Raw genomic sequence first — 20,929 nt, forward strand, 5'->3', positions numbered from 1 at the left:
TTAAATCACATATGTTTGTTGCTGTTGGATACATAAAATGTAACTGTTCAAATTTACCTTGTTTACTGTTTAAGTTTTTACCCTGTGTTAACTCTATTGTCAGTTGTTGTTGGTTTACGGTTAAATGACATTTCCCTTTTCCTAAATCTATGATTGCTTGATATTCATTCAAAAAGTCAATTCCTAATATGCAATGCATAACTAATTTGTCTACTTCCAGAAAACTGTAATTGAGTGGTATATTTGAAAATGTGAAGTTAATTAGCACTTGAAATTTCACATTCTTTGATTTGTTACCGGTGGCACTTATAATGTGACAATTCTGTACTGGCAATGTTTGTATGTTTATTATTTGTTTGAGTTCATTATATAAGGACATTGAAATAACACTTGCTGCTGCTCCTGTATCTAACATTACTTCCACTTCATAACTACCAATCATAACTCGTGTTATAGCCTGAATAATCTTCTTCGTCTTACTGGTACTATTAAAATCTACATCCTGATATAATTCTTTTTCTATTTTCTTACTGTCCTCATATCGGAGAAAACAAATCGTCGGTTCCGTTGCGCTCTGCTCCCTATCGACCGTAACTCGAGTGCTTAGCTCGGTCGTCGTTCGTTTTCCGGGAAATTCGGTTGTTGTTGCGGGTTGGGTTCATTGCCCAACTCAATAATATTTACATTTCTGTCACGCGTCACCCAAGTATCAGCTGTTTGGTTGTTGACATTACCTCGCGTCGCATTGGGAGTTTCGTTAGGTAGGAATTGAGGGTTGCTGTATTGCATGTGTCGTGGCGGTGGTCCATTGTGATTTCCCCATACATTATTTCGCCCATGACTGTAACTGGTATTGTCATTACTGTTATTCCTGCAATACATGTTTGGATGTTGTTTCTCTGAAAATATCCTGGATGGTACCTGTTATCCTCTCTTCTTTGATCTCAATGATTTTGGTTCTTTCTTCTGTTGTTGTTGTTTTGAATATAACTGTTATTGTTCTGATTGTAATTACTGTTCGGATAACCATTATAGTAATAATTACTGTTTCCTTGCCAATGCTGCGAGTTGCTTCTCCTAATATTGAATGGATTTGTCCTAGTGTAGTGCGAATTGTTTCTTTGAGTGTTTTGTTGTGGTGTCAGAGGCGGATTCCAATAGCCTCTGTCATTTCTGTTGTGCGTACGCGAATTGCTTGGATGGATCGGATACAATTGATTGAAATTCCTGATCTCATCTCTGCGAACAACATCTATCTCATCAACATAACTAAAAAAATTCTTTATGTTGTCCTCGGACACTCCTATTAATTTATCACGGTAAGGAAATGGTAAGTGGCTTTTAAGTGTTCTAATTACATCTGGTAAATCTGCTGGTTTTGTCCAATATAATGTTTTGTCTAGGTAGCGTTCGAAGTATTGACGTAAAGTCTCTTTCTTCGGGTTGTAAATTTCTGGATTGTATACTTCTCGTTTTAAACTTTGCTGTTCTGTGATCGACCAGAATTCCTCAAGAAATGCTTGTTCAAATGTTTAACATCGTCTTTTCATTGCTGCTCCCCACTTAGCTGCTCTTCCACGTAACAAATTTGTAACATATCGAATTTTATTGGCTTCTAACCAATGTCTCTGGAAAATACCATCAAAAGAGCGGATGAAAACAATCGGATGCACTTTGTCTTTCTCATCACATGAAAATGTCTGAAAGTATCCATGTCGTACTAATGTTTCATCAGCTACTCCCGATGGTATTATGGGTCCTGCATTTTGTGTCAACCTGTGCATAGTATGTGGTGATGTCTGATAGTAATTTTGATCTTGTGGTAGCATTGAAAATGGTTCATTGGGATTTGTATCACTCATTGGTAATTCTATTTTCGGCTGTGTGCTGGGTCTAGCATTATTATGATTCTCATTTATGTTTTGGTTGCCTGTTATGGGTTTTGGTATCACTGACGAACGTGGTATTACATTTTCTTTAAGTTTACGTACCTCTTTCTGAATATTATCTGTTTCTCCTTTTACTTGTTCCTTTGTCTTATCTAAAATGATCTGTGTCATTGTCTCACACTTCTCATCTAAATAATCATCACATAATTTGCATTCATGTACAAGTTTCTCTGCTAGAGTTGTGTCATTCTTTAAAGATGCTACATCTGCTCTGTCTTCAAGTTATTCTAAATTTTCCTGTAAGGATTTCTGCTCCAATGTTACATCATTTAATCTGTCTGAAAGGTCTGTAATCGTCAGGTCTAAGTGTTCTTGGTTTGTTTTTACGGAATTGTGTGACTGTCGTAATTCGTCAACTTGGGTACTGGTTTTCTGTTGTTCAAAAACTACTGTTAACAATTTCTCATTACATCATTGTAAGTCTGTTTTTGTCTCGTCACTGAATTCCACAAATACCTTTTATTGTCTCGTAACCTTGTCTGATAAGTCAGTAAATTTCCTTTCAAGACTACTGCTGGTTTCTGTCAAGTCGGCAATTTGTCTCGATTGTTTTTCAGAATTTTGTTTTATGTCCCGTGTCAGTTCATCGAATTTAGTGTCAAATTTCCCAATGTCACGTTTTAAATTGTCGTCTAAAGCATCAAATCTTTTGTCTAAAGTGTCAATTTTCTGTTTTGGTCACCAAGTAACTTCAGAATCTGGTTGAGCATGTCAGAGTCCTGTGTCTTAGTTTCATCATTTTTTCGTGACTGATTGATGTCTGGTTCTGAAGTTGACATTGTGAATGTCATGTTTTGTCGCGTAGTACTCACTCTCCATTCGCCTGTATATCTTTAAATATAGGGGTTGTTGTCTTAATCGAACCGGTAAAATTATGTCTTGAACATCCTCACGATTATGTTCAATTTTCATTTGACTGTCGGACATGTTTTGCAATGTGTCACTTTCACTAAGCTCGTCCGCGGGAACAATTTCTACGCGTCTAGCGTCCATCTTGCGATTTTCGTAATTAATTGCAAATAAAATTTTCCAGTAGCAAAAAAAAAAAAAAAAAAAAAAAAAAAAAAAAAAAAAAAAAAAAAAAAAAAAAAAAAAAAAATTTAAATATGATATGTTGAAATCTGAAATTTCTCTTATGGAAATGGATATTTCTATATGATTTCTAATTAGAAATTAAATTATTAAACTGGTACTGAAATTTCCATCTCACAAATAAATGACTGTGAATATGCTCTTCACTTATCCTTTGGAATAATAGTAGTAAATCAATTTTAACTACAATTTGAAAAAATAATTTCGAAATAAATGGATCGGAATAAAGGGAGTACAGATGGCTGCTTGAAACTGGAAAAAATGTAAATTTCTGTACTCACCAATTTTTTTTTTTTTTCTTCACTCTTATGATGCAAATGTAGCGTCAAATATACAGTTTTCAATCCGAAATTTTTCTTTTGCGTCCGTGCAAATTATTTTATGGAACGTTACCCTTTTCTTTTCTTTTTTTTTTTTTTTTTTTTTTTTTTTTTTTTTTTTTTTTTTTTTTTTTTTTTTTTTTTTTTTTACCAAATTAATTTCCTCAGCATCAAAATGAAAATTAACACAAATTAATAACAGGGAAACCAATATTGTTGTAAATTTCATGCATGTAACATTACAATTGAAATGAACGGGACTTAGTCCAAATTCATTTTCTGATGCTATTAAGTGGTTAAAATTAGATAAAATGTCCAAAATTTATAATAACTGCACTTGTATCAAATGTGAAGATAGCAAGTCCTGTCACCAAGACGCCAATTGTAGTGTACCCTTCTCCTCGGGGTTCTGCCGTGAAAAATAGAAAATAGAAAATCTGATTGGGTTTGGAATTTTGGTGGTTTCAGTTACGGATAGGGCGGACTTCGTATTATTGATTGAGATCGTGCTGTAATTTGACCGTGCATGGCAGACCGGGTCGGCAACACTACAAAAAGCGACTGTACGGAAATAGCATCAGAAACTAATTGAAATTTACCTTATAATCTTGTTAGACACGCAGTATTAATTACAATGTAGTCTTCATGGCTGTCCTCCTAATTTCTCTTGTAGGACGACCCGTCTTTCACTTTTCTCCGTCTGTTGAAAACTTCTTCAAGTTGCCACTGTCATGATCAGTTTACAAATTTGATGATAACTCCCTCGAATCACTATTGAAACAACCTCGCTTTGTAATGTAATTTTAATTTTAATTTCCACCCAAAAGCACATTCAACACATCGCTGAAAAATACACGTCTTTCGTATCAAGACAAGAGAGAGAGTCCTCAATTAGTTCTTAAAAACAAAAACCTACGCAAAACTAAAAAGACGGACAAAATTATTTATAAAAATCGGTCGCTGGCGCAGCTCTCTTCTGCGTGCGCGATCGTAAATTATATCTTTGTATTGGCGGAGGCGCGGAAGTCAAAGTACCATTACACTATGTCTGCAATGATAATGTCCGAGAGGACAGATTTATCGCTTCCTCAGCCTCGCAGGGTCGTAGAGCCACATCACGTCTGCCGAGTCGGTTTACGGGTCATTTGCAGCAGGACGAGTACACGACGTGGATAGTGGGACAATGTAGGGGGCACAAGATCACGTCTGTTAATTTCTTACTTTTCTGACCTGTGACATGACTTTTGAGGTCTCTGGAACATCTTCTGACAACATAATGCGCAAACCGAATCACCTCAATCCAGAGGGCGGTCAGCTGTTGCCGTGGCCAGTGAGTTCTCCGCACCTCTAGTCTGTTTCATAAATTTGGCCACAGGCCGCTGAGAGAATATCGTGCCACCACTGTGACTGATGACCTCTGGCACAGAGCATATGTAAGAATAAAATATAAGAATTAATATAAGGACTGATATAAGAACGAAATATAAGAATGTGGGCATTTAAAAGGATTGTAACGCCTGAAAATATTGTACACACATATACTATATAATAAATGCATGACACTTATTGTGAAACACAGTCATAATTTTACAATTAGTATAATGCCCTTGTATACTTAACTTGATAAGAAACATCATGTAGTAATCTTCTATGGACATGGGTAGATAAATGTAAAATAAATAAAATAAATAAATAAATAAATAAATAAAAGCAGTAATTGGGTTTTGAACGTGGGGCACAAAACTGAGAGGCTGCATCACTAGCCATTGTGACACCATTTCACCTGAGATTACTGTGCTCTAAAAGACACACACGTAAAGTAGCTAAAAAACTTTGACTGTTGTTTTCCCGAATAAGCTTAGACATGTGTTAGCTTATTTTGACTCCTCTTGCACTGTGCAAAGTTTAAGTTACAGCACTCGGCATTTTCTCCTCATTGAGCCAGCTCGATGTACGGCCAGGTCAGAGTCGAGCCGCTGATGCTACCTGAGGTGACGCCTCCCTACTAAATGTATTCCCTCAAATCACCTAAAATATAATAGTGTATGTTCTTACTATACTGCAGACCCACAATAAGAAAAGTGATATTTGTTTTCATTCCTGATGTTGCAGTTTTAATGGCCAGATTCCTGATGTTGCAGTTTTAATGGAAAGCTGTGTAATTTCCCAGACGAGTGAAGATACAAAGTGAGAAGCTCGTCTTACTTTCACATTTCTTACAATAATCAAACTATTCGAGCAAATCAGATCTCTGTAAAGTCATTTCTACATCTGCAATCTGCAAGACACCTTATAGTTTGCAGTGGAAGGTACCTCCGCTACCACTGTCACTGCAGAAGAAGTTATCAAAAAGTTTCTGTTCGAGGGCACAGTTGTAGTGTATATGCGACACAGCACATGTCCGACGGTGATATATGAGCTCTGATGTGTAGGGACAGCTTAGTGAGGCATTCGTGTCTTCCTGACACATGTGCGGAAAAAGTGTGCCGTGGCAATATTAGTACCAAATGTGTCCAAACTGGACCAATGTGCTGCTGTTCTTTTCTCAGCTGCTGAAGGACAAACACCAGTCAGAGAACAGGGAATGTGTTTCGGGCAGCACATCTGTTGAAAACCACAGTTCAGGAATCGTACACCAACTTCCGTGCCTGTGACAGTTTGACACGAGACGCCAGCTGATCTAGGAGGTTGGCTTCACCCATTAGAGATAAATGGGAGACACTCGAGCACCTGCCCTTCAGTCCCAATTTCTCCCTGTTCGATTATCCTGCCGGCGGTATCTTAAAAAAGTCCCCGAAAGGTCGACAATTCCTGCCGGACGAAGGTGTGCGGCAGGCAGTTACGGACTTCTCTGCGTAGCAGGACACGGTGTTCTTCCGAGCAGGTGCCTTCGACTTGGTGTGTAGGTGGGAGGATTGCCTCAGTGCTCACAGCCATTTTGCGCGATTGCAATCCCAGACTGTACAGCCTTCGAATGGGAACTTTTTGATTGCCCTTTATAATTAATGTTTGTCAGCATGTCTATACACAAATAGTACCAAGGAATACATTTCACTGTGAGTACTTCACTTACAAAAAAGGAAAAATCGATAATTTGTCCTTGTACTCCTCCACGTAGTAGGTGAATATGGATTGGGGCTAAGAAATGAAAGAGGAAGCCACCTGGTAGAATTTTTCACAGAGCATAACTTAATCATAGCTAACACTTGGTTCAAGAATCATGAAAGAAGGTTGTATACATGGAAGAACCCTGGAGATACTAAAAGGTTTCAGATAGATTATATAAAGGTAAGACACAATTTAAAACCTGGTTCCTAAATCTCAAAGACATTTCCAGGGGCAGATGTGGACTCTGAGCACAATCTATTGGTTATGAACTGTAGATTAAAACTGAAGAAACTGCAAAAAAGATGGGAACTTAAGGAGATGGGACCTGGATAAACTGAAAGAACCGGAGGTTGTACAGAGTTTCAGGGAGAGCATAAGGGAACAATTGACAGGAATGGGGGAAAGAAATACAGTAGAAGAAGAATGGGTAGCTTTGAGAGATGACATAGGGAAGGCAGCAGGGGATCAAGTAGGTAAAAAGCCGAGGGCTAGTAGAAATCCTTGGATAACAGAAGAAATATTGAATTTAATTGATGACAGGAGAAAATATAAAAATGCAGTAAGTGAAGCAGGCAAAAAGGAATACAAACGTCTCAAAAATGAGATCGACAGGAAGTGCAAAATGGCTAAGCAGGGATGGCTAGAGGACAAATGTAAGGATGTAGAGGCTTGTCTCACGAAGGGTAAGATAGATACTGCCTACAGGAAAATTAAAGATACCTTTGGAGAAAAGAGAACGACTTGTATGAATATCAAGAGCTCAGATGGAAACCCAGTTCTAAGCAAAGAAGGGAAAGCAGGAAGGTGGAAGGAGTATATAGAGGGTCTATACAGGGGCGATGTTCGTGAGGACAATATTATGGAAATGGAAGAGGATGTAGATGAAGATGAAATGGGAGATACGATACTGCACAAAGTGTTTGACAGAGCACTGAAAGACCTGAGTCGAAACAAGGCCCCGGGAGTAGACAACATTCTATTAGTGGATGCATATTCAATAAAGTGAGGAAACGTCAAATTTCACCTGTAAAAGGTACAGGAAATTTAAATAACAGTGCTGCAGACGCTATTCCAAAGGGTGTAGTACAATTTTCGACAGAGTCACCGAGTTCATCGAGGATGATGATGCTGTGCCAAAGATGAGTTTCCCAGTGGATTTATAAATACCTGCCTATATGATTGTTTCACGTGCATATGGTAACTGTGGGCACTGTACGGTGACAGTGACCGTATTAGCATTTTAAGTAATTGATAATAATAAAGTGTAAAGTTTGTAAGTACGCTGTTCAGTTCAAGACTTCTGCTCTCCACGGGAAGATGTATGAGGTGAATACAAGATTGAGTTGTGGCATGAGATGATTAGGTGTAGGCAGAGAAGGCACAAATCTGTTTTGTGGCTTGATGAACTTGCCTGCCGGCCGGTGTGGCCGAGCAGTTCTAGGCGCTTCAGTCGGGAACCGCGCAACTGCTACGGTCGCAGGTTCGAATCCTGCCTCGGGCATGGATGTGTGTGATGTCCTTAGGTTAGTTAGGCTTAAGTAGTTCTAAGTTCTAGGCGACTGATGACCTCAGCTGTTAAGTCCCATAGTGCTCAGAGCCATTTGAACCATTTTTGAACTTGCCTGCACTAGTATCTAGGATCAGTGATTACAACAGAACACTTTTCAGTACTCTTGGAGTTGAGTGCAAGGATATGAAAGCAGCTATTGAGGAAGCTGTAGACATTAACAATGAAGGGGAAAAAGACATTGTGAGTCTCTTGTGACGAAACCTGGATGAAAAGGGGCAATACACTACATCGTGGTGTAACATGTCATTAGTGTAGATACAGGGAAAATCTTAGTCTTCCAAGTAATGAGCAAGTATTGCTCTCAGTGTGACACAAGAAAGAACAATGATGGCAGTGAAGAAGAAAGGTGGCAGCAGGAGCACAAGAAAGTATGCAGCAAGAAACTTGGGGCTAAGTGGTGGAATGGAAGCAGCGGGGACAAAACTAATATTCCAGAGGTCAGTTGAAAAATATGGTGTTAGTTATGTGAAGTTTCTAGGTAATGGACCTTCCAGTGCTTTTAAGACTGTTTGAGAGAGCAATTGTTATGGCTCTCAAAAACTAAATTTGAAAACCTGGACTGTGTGTGGCATATTCAAAAGTGAATGGGGGGTAGACTACTCTAATTGAAGAAAGAAATGAAAGGCAAGAAATTAGAAGGAAGTTCACACTTACAAAAAACCCATCGGGGGTAACTTCGTAGTGTGGAAACAATGTGCAAGTCGTGTGGGCAAATTCTTTCATAGACTTTCCACAGATGGTGATCCTCAACATTCCCTTTGTGACATATAGTGATGCAAATATCTTCAGGCAGAAGCCAGTGGAAAGCCATACACTAACAAACATCGTTTGCCACTTGCTGTTTTAGATGCTATAAAACTAAGTTTCAGGTATCTAGCCAATCCTGAACTGCTGAAAAAATGTGTACACGGGAAAACACAGAATGTAAATGAGAACTAGAATCACCTTGTTTGGATGCGTTGTCCAAAAACACTATTTGTATCCTCAATTGTTGTGAACATCCCTTCATGTGACGTCTGTCTAGCATTCGATAGTAGAAATGCAGGTAAGGTTAAGCGCATGCAGAGACCGGCCTTCCATCCAGGTGCATTCACACTCGAGACGCACACAAGCATTGATGAAGCATTACTGGAGAAAGCTCAGGCAGCAGAAAGAAAAATGCAAAATTTGAGGTATCAACAATGTAGAAAAAGACAGATTGCGATTCGCCTTAAAGAAGACACGACACGTAAGTTGCAGACAGGCCCACCCAACCGCCCCCCCCCCCCTCCCCCCCCTCCCACACACACACACACACACACACACACACACACACACACACACACACACGCATACACACAGCGAGATGCTGCAGTCGGCAGTCATGTGTGCATGAGACGTGCCTGCTACTCCAGGAAGACGAGGAAGAAAAAAAAGATTCAGGACATGGGCATCATTAGTCACTAGATGTACACCAATATTGTCAAAAATTTAAATAAAAAGTTTAAATGTCAATTGCCATAAACTGACTTTTCTTAGCTATAATGTACCTTTTTCTCAGGAACTGAAAAGCTAACATTCTGATATTTGCTGTAGTTCTTAAGATTACTGAATAATCCTGCTCAGCAGTTTTCCATTATATTTTCTCTGAGAAAAGTTCTCCTTTAAAATTTGAGAAATATAGAGCAGTCCCTGGTAACACAAAACTGAAAAATTAATTTCAAAGCAACTACGACCTTAAACAAAAATCGGTTCCACACACTTATGTAGATGTAAACTGTGAAATTCCACTTTTATTGCTCGAGTAGTTTACGAGAAAAGGTTATAGAAATAATGGTTCAAAATGGTTCAAATAGCTCTGAGCACTATGGGACTTAACATCTGAGGTCATCAGTCCCCTAGAACTTAGAACTACTTAAACCTAACTAACCTAAGCACATCACACACATCCATGCCCGAGGCAGGATTCGAACCTGCGACCATAGCAGTCACGCGGTTCCGGACTGAAGCGCCTAGAACCGTATGGCCACTGCGGCCGGCTAAACAATGGTAATTGAAAAATAAAATCCTTATAAGATGTTTGTCATCATGCATTGTCAACCAAAAACTGCACAGAATATCAAGCATTATGTTGTACATAATAGCCTCAAGTTTTAGTATTTTAGCTGTCATATTGTTGGAGATACATATGTGAAAGTACAAGAAGACATTTTGCCCTATGCCTGTCCTTAGAGAGTATCATTTTCTTATTAGTACTCTCCACATTCAGGAAGACCTTCAGGGTTTGATGATGATCATTCAGATGCTTGAATCCACAATGATCCAGGTTGGTGTTCTTGAGGACTGCCAAATGTGATGAACTATGATCATTTCACCATCATATGATATTTGCATGCAGGGGGGAAGGTTCAAAAATTGGCTGCATGGATACCACATGGTCCAAGCCAAAATCACAAAAATCAGTGGGTAGCCATATGTGCGTCTCTGCTTATTTATCGTCCACTGGCTCGTGAACAACACTGACCATTCCTATCCTGTATCGTGACTAGTGGTGAGAAAAGGTTCCTTTATGATAACGTAAGGAAAAGAAATGAGGCTGAGCCCAAATTAAGCAGCAACTCCCTGCGTAAAGACCTGTGCACATCCACAAAAAATCATTTTATGCATCTGGTGGAACGGCAACGGAGGGGTGTACTTCCCCGAGGTGTAACAGTCACTGCTGACGATAACTGTCAAAAACTGACACATCTTGCAGATGTAATCTGAGAACAGTGACCAGGAAGATGGGGTCAAGTGATGCTGCTCCACAATAATGCATGCCTGCATTCTGCTAGACTGACAGGAATTGGATTGGGAAGTCACACCACACCCATCTGATCTTGCACTCTCAGTTTTCACCTTTTCTACTCTCTATCAAACAACCTTAAAGGAAATTCATTTCTGGATGAAAATGTGCTGCAAACATGGCTCAACAAGTTCTTTGCCTCAAAACCAAATGATTTCTACTGCTGCAGAACTGAAATGTTACCCCAGACGTTGTAAATAGTGATGGAGAACATATTATTGACGACTAAAGACTGTTATGTGTGTCTTTTGTGTTTATTAAACTTATGGAAAAATGCTACGAACTTATGCACTAAACCGATACATTGTATTGGAGTTTAATTGCTTTTACTTTAAGATATTCATAATTTTTTGATTTCCATCAAAGATTCTCTGTTTTGCTGGCAACAACTGGAAGTAAAATCCATTACAATTTTCTCTACCAGCTTGTCCCCAAATAAACGACAGCACAATCGTGGTTTGTTTCAGATTGGACGTGACAGATTGCAGAACACTCGGCGGGGCCCTGTTCTCCTACCTCGTCGGGCTGCCGCGACTTCACACGCTTCGAATGGAAAATATGGCTTTTGCGAGGCTGCAACCGGGTGTGAGCAGCATCCTCGAATTGTCAGGTGTGCGCTGCCTGACATTCGATTATTCCGTTGTCGCTGGAGTGCCGTTTGAAAAGTTTCCAGAAAAGCTCGTCAATCTCAGGTAACAAAAGATCTACACCTGTTAGATTACCCTGCAATTCACACTGTGTGTTTGGCAATGGGTTCCTAAATATAGAGCATACCAAGAAGTGCTACAGAATGAGACAGTGCTTTAATGCCACTGCTTATCAGTATGACATCCTGAAGACACATTCCAGTTGGAAACTGCTGTCTTCCAGCCACATATTTGAGCCATCGTATCCCTGTACAGTTTTTACCCACCGTACTTCCCTCCAATAACAAACTGACAATTTGTTTGTGTCCCAGGTTGGGACCTACTGACAAATCCTTTCTTTTAATCAAGTTGTGCCATAAATATTTTTCTTCCCCAGTTTCTGTCTACTTTCTCCTTGGGTATTCGATTTACCCATCTAATCTACAGCATTCTTTTGCACCATCTTATTCCAAAAACTTCTATTCTTTTCTTATCTGAACTGTTTATTTTACATGTTTCACATTTATATGAGGCTTTACTCCAGCCAGAAAAGACTTCCTATGCTCTTTTTCAGAAGTGATTTTCTTCATATTTTCACTTGCTGCTTCACGTCTTCTCTACTTTAACCAGCATCATTTATTTTGCTGCTCAAATAGCAAAACTCATTCACTCGTTTAGTATCTCATTTCTGAATCTGATTCTCTCAGTACTGCCCGATTTAATTTGACTACATGCCATTACCCTCATTTTACTTTTGTTGATGTTCATCTTATAATCTCTTTCCAAGACAGTAGCCATCCTGTTAAACTGCTTTTCCGAGTCATATGGTCCCTCTGACAGGATTATAATGTCAGCAGCAAACCTTTTCTCTGTCAGAATTAAAATGTCGCCAACAAACTTCAAACAGAAAACAACACAACTAAGAAATTAACAGGAAAGCTACACCTTAATAACATCATATTCGTATAAATGATTGACAGGTAGATAATAAAATGAAATTAAATTAAAGCATCGTCAGAAGAGCTCATAAAGGGAGCAGCACAGTACTGATCAATGAAGAGCAATATATAGAAAAAAAATCAAAGATTTCATCTGTGGTGTCACCGCCAGACACCACACTTGCTAGATGGTAGCTTAAATCGGCCGCGGTCCATTTAGTACAAGTCGGACCCGCGTGTCGCCACTGTGTGATCACAGACCTAGCGCCACCACAAGGCAGGTCTCGAGATACGATATAGCACTCGCCCCAGTTGTACGGACGACATTGCTAGCGACAATACGGACGAAGCCTTCCTCTCATTTGCCGAGAGACAGTTAGAATAGCCTTCTGCTGAGTCCATGGCTACGACCTAGCAAGGCGCCATTAGCCTTACCTAGTTTGAGAGTTATCGTATAAATGTCTCAAGAAGAACGCTGTATTCATCAAAGAATAAAAGTTAAGTATAAAGCAGCTACGTACTTTTCTTGCTACCATTCAATAGTTATCCTGTTCCAGACTTGACGCCGGTCGGCGTGTGTGTACGCGTGCCTTTCTTTCGGCTCCCTTCCCAGTGTGGCGTAGCAAGCTTGTTACGCCACATCATCATCTCCTTGAACAATATCAGAAAACTGAAATCCAATCCAGCAGCACATTTCCTGACACACATAACAAACAATTTCAAAGACATCAAACACATACTCACAGGTAAACAAAAACAACACATCACACAATAGAACCCAAAATCTCCAACACTGAGGCTGACCTGAGGTTCACAAACCCCTTATTCCAGTGAGGGCCATTATCAACTTGATGAATGCACTACCTACCATGTGGCAAAACACATGAAAAAATTGTAACACAGCAATATGAAATGAAGAGCAGCAGAACAGTGAAACACGCAAATGAGTGCATAACACAAATAAAAGACTTACACATATCACAAACAGCACCTCTCATAATTTTCAACAAAGAGAATATGTACAACTTGATACCCAGTGCAGACACAATAAAACTAATTGAAGAAAATCTACTGACATTTAACAAACTACCGGCAGAAATGAAAAGACCAAAACCCTTCAAGCAATCACATCCAAAAATTACTTCCAGTTTGAAAAGGAATTTTACTTACAAAAAGATGGCCTTCCAGTGTGATCGTCAGTATCAGAAACATTGGCAAACATATTTATCAGCCACATAGAAAACACATTCTTTGATAAAAACATCATAAGGAAATGACACATAATTGTTTACTGGTACAGGTGGCAGGGGTAAAATACAGGGAACGAAAGGCTATTTACAATTTGTACAGAAACCAGATGGCAGTTATAAGAGTCGAGGGACATGAAAGGGAAGCAGTAGTTGGGAAGGGAGTGAGACAGGGTTGTAGCCTCTCCCCGATGTTGTTCAATCTGTATATTGAGCAAGCAGTGAAGGAAACAAAAGAAAAATTCGGAGTAGGTATTAAAATTCACGGAGAAGAAATAAAAACTTTGCTGTCTCTGATAGAATTACAATGACATCGGCAAACCTCAAAGGACTTGGAAGAGCAGTTGAACGGAATGGACAGTGCCTTGAAAGGAGGATATAAGATGAACATCAACAAAAGCAAAACGAGGATAATGGAATGTAGTTGAATTAAGTCGGGTTATGTTGAAGGAATTAGATTAGGAAGTGAGACACTTAAAGTAGTAAATGAGTTTTGCTATTTGAGGGGCAAAATAACTACATTTTATATCTTCTCTACTTCGACCATCAGCAGACTGGCAATGGCAAGGAAAGCATTTCTGAAGAAGAGAAATTCGTTAACATCAAGTATTGGTTTAAGTGTCAGGAAGTCGTTTATAAATAGTTTGTACAAGAAGAGAATAGAAGCTTTCGAAATGTGGTGCTACAGAAGAATGCTGAAGATTAGATCGGTAGATCACATAACTAATGATGAAGTATTGAACAGAATTAAGGAGAAGAGGAGTTTGTGGCACAACTTGACCAGAAGAAGGGATCGGTTAGTAGGACATGTTCTGAGGCATCAAGGGATCACAAATTTAGCATTGGAGGGCAGCGTGGAGGGTAAAAATCGTAGAGGGAGACCAAGAGATGAACACACTTAGCAGATTCAGAAGGATGTAGGTTGCAGTAGGTACTGGGAGATGAAGAAGCTTGCACAGGATAGAGTAGCATGGAGAGCTGCATCAAACCAGTGTCTGGACTGAAGACCACAACAACAGCAACAAATCTGTGGATGTCATAACCTGTAGGGTGAATGAACCAACAGAGTAAATAGATAAACTTCATACAGACATAAACAGCATGAAAATAAATAAATAAATAAATTCAATTCACCATGGAAAAAGAAACACAAAATCAAATACATTTCGTGGATATAACAATAAAGAGAGACAGCAGTAGGCAGACATTTGACATATTCAGAAAGCGAAGAGCCACAGATACAATTACACATGCTTCAACCAACTATCAGTAAAATAAAAAATTATCAGCCCTATGACATATACCACTCAGCCAAGAAAACCATGAAAAAGAATTACAACCATACAACTAATTGCCAAACAATGTTTATAAAATCCATATAGTGCAAAAGACTCAACCCCAAAATCAAAATATAACTAAAGAAAAATGAAAACAAGCAGAGAACACAAACACTTAAAAATGCCATAGACACTACAACACACAAAGAAACACAAACTAACAGACATAACTAACAGAAAGAAATGGCGCAATTTAATATACACACAGAATAACAAATACACTAGAGAAACAGGGATTACACATTGCTTATGGAATGAGATACCCATTCCTGTCACATTTACAAACAACAACAGACAAACCAGATATATACCAAGGAGTGTACCACCGAGACTGTATGCTCTTCCTAAAGTGCATAAAGAAGGTCTGCCTTTACGGCCTATAGTCAGTAATATTGACGCACCCACATATGATTTAGCCAAACATCTAGCTTCTTTGTTGAGACCATTTGTTGGCAAATGTTCACACCATATACGGAACTCTGCTGATTTTATTAATAGACTGGGGGCTCTCCACTTAAGGCGGGGTAGGACGTCAGACTTGGAGCAGGAGAGGCACCACAGGACATTTTATTTTCTGCTGTCTATACTTTTACAAATAAAGTCATAAAACTTTGTCAGCATGACCAGGAAGGATTCAGTATTCACAATCATAGCAGTGGAAGTGCAAAAATATAACAAAATGATTTTTTTTTTTTTAGGTATGAAATTTCATCATTTTTTCGCTTACTGTTGGCTGCATTTGTTGCTGTAGGTACATTTTTCTTCACAAGTAAGAGAGATTCTTTGATGAATTTTGCACAGCATACAAACCGTACTTACAGGTGTATGAAACTCTAGAATTTTCCAAATCTATTAAAAGCTGTGGTAAAAATTGAGATAATTAACTACAAAATCTAATTTTTTTTCTAAACATAAAGTATAAAACATAACAGCTCATTCATTTTTTCAAAAATTAAATAGATTCTAGAGTTTCAGACAGCTGTAAGTACGGTTTGTATGCTGTGCAAAATTCATCAAACAGTCTCTCTTACTTATGAAGAAAAGTGTACCTATAGCAACAAATGCAGCCAATAGTAAGTGGAAAAATGATGAAATTTCACATGTAAAAAAAGTTATTTTGTCATGTTTTTTGACTTCCGCTGCTACGAGTGTGAATCCTGAATCCTTCCTGGTCGTGCTGACAAAGTTTTATGAATTTACTTGTAAAAGTATAGACAGTGGAAATTAAAATGTCCTGTGGTGCCTCTCCTGCTCAAAGTCGGCTCGTTTGACGTCCTACCCCCCTTAAGTAGTTCGGATCTTCTAGTGAGTTTTGATGTAATTTCCCTTTTCACAAAAGTACCTCTTGCAGATTCCTTGATTCTAATTGGTCAACAGTTTGAATCAGACATTATGTTGAAACAAAGCAGTACTCTTTCCTCAACTTATTTTATGTTTAACCAGGAATATTATGAACAGTCTGACGGTGTCACCATGGGCAGCCCTCTGTCTCCTCTGGTGGCTAACCTCCTTATGGAGGATTTTGAGGAGAGAGCACTTGAATCAGCGGTCTGTAAACGAACTGTTTTTTGGAGCTATGTCGATGACACTTTCATAGTGTGGCCCCACAGAGAAGAAAAGTTAATGGAGTTTTTTCATCATCTTAACTCCATCCATGAGAATATTCGATTTACTATGGAACTAGAGAAAGATGGCTGCCTTCCATTCCTGGATGTTTTGGTTAAACAGAAGAGCGACGGCACTGTGGGACATTCTGTCTATCGGAAGCCCACTCACACTGATTTGTATTTGCATTTATCAAGTTGCCATCACCCATCCCAGACTGTGAGTGTACTTAAAACCCTTGTACACAGGGCACACACGGTGTCGGATGCAGAGAATTTGCCTATGGAACTGGCACATTTGAGGATGGTGTTCAGAGACAATGGGTGCTTGACCCGGCAAATTAACAGGGCCTTCTCAACTAGAGCCAGGAACCGGGAAGTGGATAAAGAGGAGAACGTCCCAGCCAAGTCCCTAGCTTTTCTTCCCTTTGTCGGAAATATCTCCTTCAAGATAGCAAGGATTCTTAGTCATTTTCATGTGAAAGTGGTTTTTTGTCCGCCTTCTACGATTTCGGATTTGCTGGGATGGATGAAGGATGATTTGTCACTGCGGAAGGCGGGAATTTACATAATACCATGTTAATGTGGTATGGCCTAAATAGGACAGACAATGCGTACAGTGGAAGAGTGTTGTACAGAACAACAACGATGCACTCACCTACTGCAAGCCAGTAAGTCTGCAGTTGCGGAACATTGTATTTCTAATGGACATTCAATGGAGTACTACAAAACTTCGATTTTGGCCACTGCAAAAACTTTTTGGACTCCATTATCAAAGAATCAGTGGAAATACGCATTGCGGGAAATCTAATGAACCGTGACAGTGGTTACCAATTGAATAATGCATGGAATCCCATTGTCTCCGAAATTTGCTAGAGACGAAGACCCCAGAAGAGTTCGATAGCTGCGGCCAGTGACAATACCCACGGCAGCTGAGTATTGCAATTCCACCAGCAAGGGCGCTGCCACTGGGAGGTGTGGCCCTATCTGTCTCTGCGACTGCAACGCATGCGCAGCATTACTATCAGTGCACTATATAAGATGGAGTTGAGAACGTCTTTGTCAGTCCTCGTTCGGCTCACCTGAAGATGGTTGGCAGTTGTACAGTCGAAATATCGTGCAGTGAAGTTTATGACGACTGGCTGCAAGCCCGAAATCTTTTTGAACACAGGAATATACTAGTTAGAATGCCAAGAACATGAACCAGTATATCTGGTGATGACAGGTGGGAATTTCAAAACAAGGTGGCGGTGGTGGTTGTTGGGATGTTTAAGGGGGACTAAACAGCTAAGGTCATCAGTCCCCCTCAAAACAAGGTATAAAGAACTTGTAAGAAGTTGGAAATATAAGAATAGCAATTCTACCTCTGCTGGATACCTGATAAAACAAGGGCATGAACTATCCAACATGGAACAGGACATGAAAATTATTAAGGTGAACAACTACAACAAAAAAACTCCAGACATTACAGGGAAACTTTCATATACAAAGAGTCCTTGCAATGAATAAGGAAGTACTTAATGAGAAAATCAATAAAAGCAGTTACTCACAGATCAGTCATTAAAACAATAACAGAGATGTGGAACATCTCTCTTCTCTCTCTCTCTCTCTCTCTCTCTCTCTCTCTCTCTCTCTCTCTCTCTCTCACACACACACACACACACACACACACACACACACATACACACACACACAAAACAAATGAAAAATATTCAAGCCATACACACAACATAAACAAAAGACGAAAGATAAGCACACAGCGACAATTGGCATTACCCGTGGTAAACACCACATGGTGAACACATAGTGAAAGTGCAAGTGAGTTGTTGCAATAAAGGTGGGTGAAAAAATAACAGAAATCCGCCATCTGGATTATGGGGAACAAGCGAACACATCTCCAGGACCACACATATGAACTAGCATCAATGGAAATCATAAGTAACACCAAATGATAATTTAACCTCATGAAACTAGTGCTGTAAATGTTGTTTCTAATCGGAAAAACAAGAGAAAAACATAAGAAAACATAACATAGTAACATATTTGGACTACTACCTAATGCATTTTTATCATAGATATAGAAACAAATATGTATTTCAGGCCACTAAAGATGCTTCATAAATGAAAGAAGTGAAACGCATATGGCAAAAAACAAACTGCCTTTCATTTAGTTGCAAAGACAAAACGTACCTCGAAGAAAAAATATTTCTTATCGCTGAACTTCAAAACCCTTTCCAAATTTTTTGTCCATATCTGTCACAGCTTCCCAACATTTCCACTGAATAATATTATGATAGCTGCAACCGTGTTTCACTCCCTTCTCAGCTGCTACCACCTTCATTTTATCTGCATCTTTTTCCACTCACATGAAGCATATGATACCACCTGGTGTCACTGTAACTCGATCCCATGGCTCTGATTTCAAGCTTCGGGAATCTGCGAGTCCAGTGGCTACACATACTCCTTATTTTTTTTTTCTTTTAAGATGTCTTGAGGCCTTCAGCTGCCATTCTCTTTATTTCCTGTACGATTGTACAATTTCGGCCTTAGGCCATTTTCAAGTATTTTTATGCATGATTTTTTAGTAGCAGATTATGTCATTCACATCATTGTTCCTGTGACATCATGTTATGCTCATAAAATAAATCCAATGTGTTCATGCTATTTTAGGAGCATGTTACTTTTGAGCAGTTACATTACATAACATCTTTATTGGTCCTTTTGATCATTTGTTGTACAAGGTATACTGTACAATATTGGACAGATCATTGTGATTTACAATACATGTTTTTAAATCATATAACAGTATTTAAATTGTTTTAGCCTTCATATTATTACAACTGAAGGTTCAGCTTCCATACATTATATTTAACGCAAATAATTATCTTTTTTCTTTTTAGGTATTTGGCAATAAATTTTTATGTTTCAAGATATTCATTTATACTATAATAACATTTTTGCAATAGATATTATGGACAGCAGTTTTAAATCTTGAAATGTCTTTTATTGTTTTAATGTTTGTAGGTAGCTTATTGTATAGTCTTGTTTGCTTTTGCAACTACTTGAAAGTAACACACTCCTAAAATAGTGTGAACACTTCGGATTTATTTTATGAACATAACGTAATGTCATAGAAGCAATGACTCATATGACATAATCTGCTACTAAAAAATCATCCATTAAATACTTGAAAACGGCTGCTGGTAAACCTTTTGGGATGTGAGGTCGTGGTCTGAGAAACTCTTCTGTTCCTGACGTTTTGTCCAGGACTGTGCTGGACGTCTTCAGAGGCAGTCCTCTGCCGAGTCTTGCCGACTGACTGGTCGGACGTCCGAGAGCGACATATATACTGTAGGAAAGGGGGCGTGGTCGAAGTAACACGTGATTAGCAGAGATAATCCTTGTCAAAGATAAAACTTAACTATCGATTGTCATCTTGTCAAAGATAAAGTTGTCTAGCGATTCTGCAGAGCTACTGTCCATATGTCACTAAGTTTCATTGCCTCCTCTTTTCTGTTAAAATCATCCTGATGCTTATAAATTTCAATGGCTTCTCTACTTAACTGTGGATAATAATTTGACGTTGTAAATAAAATTTCTGTTTCAGAAAACTTCACTTCGTGGTTTCCTGACTGAAGAGCATGCTCTGCCGATAGGAAAAATAGAGAAATCAGCTATAGCAGAGACTTTTGTGCTCTTTTAGCCATGTATTTACACTCCTCTTGGTAGTTCCAATATAAACTTTACCACACGTACACAGAATTTTGTATACACCACATGTCAACACAGGAGGGTGTTTATCCTTCGCAGATTGCAGCACTTGACTTATTTTCTTTGTTGGTGTAAAGACCGGTCTGATGTCATGTTTCTGTAAAATCTTACCAATCTGATCTGTTACTTTTTTAATAATACCTGAAAATGGCCTAAAGCCAAAATTGTACAATCGTACAGGAAATAAAAAGAATGACAGCCAAAGGCTACAAGAAATCTTTCAAAAAATTGCACTGAAAATTATAGACTCCTTATATGATGACTTTTGCTTGTGGTACGGCTATGAGTCCGTGGCCTTAGCTGAACGTCAACTTCAAGGTGTCGTACAGAGAGCCCATTCTTGGGACCTGTAGCACGGCTCCCAGTTTTCCTCCAATAAAGCACATATCATACATTTTTGTTGCCACAACACGGTCTGTGCAAATCGAAAGCTCTACTTAGAAATCCAGTGCCGTGAGATACATTGACCTTCTTCTGGGCTCCTATTATAATAGACACTGTTACACCATACCTGTCAGCTTAAAACAAGTTGGATGCAGAATC

Source organism: Schistocerca americana, chromosome 10 (assembly GCF_021461395.2).
Source record: "Schistocerca americana isolate TAMUIC-IGC-003095 chromosome 10, iqSchAmer2.1, whole genome shotgun sequence".
NCBI classification, from domain to species: domain Eukaryota; kingdom Metazoa; phylum Arthropoda; class Insecta; order Orthoptera; family Acrididae; genus Schistocerca; species Schistocerca americana.